The sequence below is a fragment of the Myotis brandtii genome, unplaced genomic scaffold, assembly GCF_000412655.1.
Source record: "Myotis brandtii unplaced genomic scaffold, ASM41265v1 scaffold332, whole genome shotgun sequence".
NCBI lineage: Eukaryota > Metazoa > Chordata > Mammalia > Chiroptera > Vespertilionidae > Myotis > Myotis brandtii.
Genome location: NW_005362797.1, coordinates 1839781 through 1841181, shown reverse-complemented (window position 1 = coordinate 1841181; position 1401 = coordinate 1839781). Strand labels below are relative to the sequence as shown.

The 1401-nt window shown below is 54.4% G+C and overlaps 1 protein-coding gene across 1 annotated transcript in view; it reads right to left on the bottom strand.

Moving 5' to 3' along the window:
- The window catches only part of TDP1 (tyrosyl-DNA phosphodiesterase 1), a 53347-nt gene extending 51952 nt beyond the window's left edge, over positions 1-1395 (bottom strand). Inside the window, exon 1 of the mRNA XM_005871186.2 lies at positions 1329-1395. The gene's annotated coding sequence lies outside the window, so the exon portion shown is untranslated. The remainder of the gene's footprint in view (positions 1-1328) is intronic.
- Between the last annotated feature and the right edge of the window lie 6 nt (positions 1396-1401).

Genomic DNA, 1401 nt, shown 5'->3' with positions numbered 1-1401 from the left:
TTTTTTTTTAAACTATAGTCCGGCCCTCCAACGGTCTGAGGGACAGTGAACTGGCCCCCTGTTTAAAAAGTTTGAGGACCCCTGCTGCAGATCATCAGGAGGGCCTGGGAGTGAGGCTCCTCAATTGAGGCCGGGTGTGGCCAGCAGTGGACAGACATGAGCCATGATTTCAAATCTAGTCATTGCTAGGTGGTCAAGGTGCACTCATACAGGTCAGTTAACTGCTGACCCTCAGTTTCCTCCTCTGTAAAAAGAGTACCATACCTACCTCCCAGAGTTCATTCATTCAACAAATACTTACTGAACAGCTGCTATGTGCTAAGCACTGGGAATTAAAAGTTAACCACATACAAAAGGGGTTCTGCCCTCGGAGGACTTATATTTCAGGGGGAAAGAAACAGACCAAGACAAAAATAAACAAACAAACAAAACACCCCAAGATATCTTTACAGGCATTCCTTACGTCTTACAGGCGTGAGACAGAATCAGGGCTGCCCTTTCTCTGGAACACTCTGAATAAGCAATATTTAAGTGAGACCAGAAGGATGAGAGGAACCCGCGAGGGTGGGGTGAAGCAGTATTCCAAGGAAAGGAAACCTAACCTGCAAAGGCCAGGAGGCGGGAAAGAGGCTGTAATCAATGCAAGAGCAGAGGGAAGCACCTGGGCAAGGAATACAATGGCCCAGGATGAAGGGGGCGGGGAAAAGGAGGAACAAGGCGTGTTCAAGACACCGGATTTTATTCTAAGAACAAAGGGGCGCCACTGGGAGGGTTTTAATAAGCAGGGGAGCACCTTGGTCCAACTGACCCCTTAAAAAGCATTCCGTTCCTTGCAAGTCTGGGTGGAGAATGGTTTGGAGGGAGACGGAAGTCGAAGTGAAGGGGCAGCCGCATGGGATCGGGATGCAGACTGATGCAGGCGGTGGGGATGGAGCGAGGGGATTCGGGGTACGTTTGGGAAGTAATGACAGCTGCTGACTTTTCTGCGCGCTTACCTCGGGCCAGGCACAATCCGCAGCGCCTCACCAGGCACTAACTCATTTCCCTTTCACACGTCTACGCCGAGTACCACGACAGGTCCCATTTGTGGAGAAACTGAGCCCAGAAAGGGTTACGTGCCTGGCGTCGGGGGAACGCGCGCGCCACATGCCCAGCTGTCACTCCTAACAACCGAGACCACCCACGCACTCCGTGGAGCAGGGGGACAAGAACGCGCGCAGGGGGAGCCCTCACGGCCCCTCTCCCGCAGGACTAGGGTCGCAGCGCCTGCCGCTCGCGCCCAAGTGGTACAGTTACTGGAGGAAGTCGAGGCCCTGCAGGGGCCCTACCTCGTGTCTTTACGGGATGCTCCGCTTCCAGCCCCGCCGCGCACTCACGTCTTCCCGGGATCCGAGCGGCCGG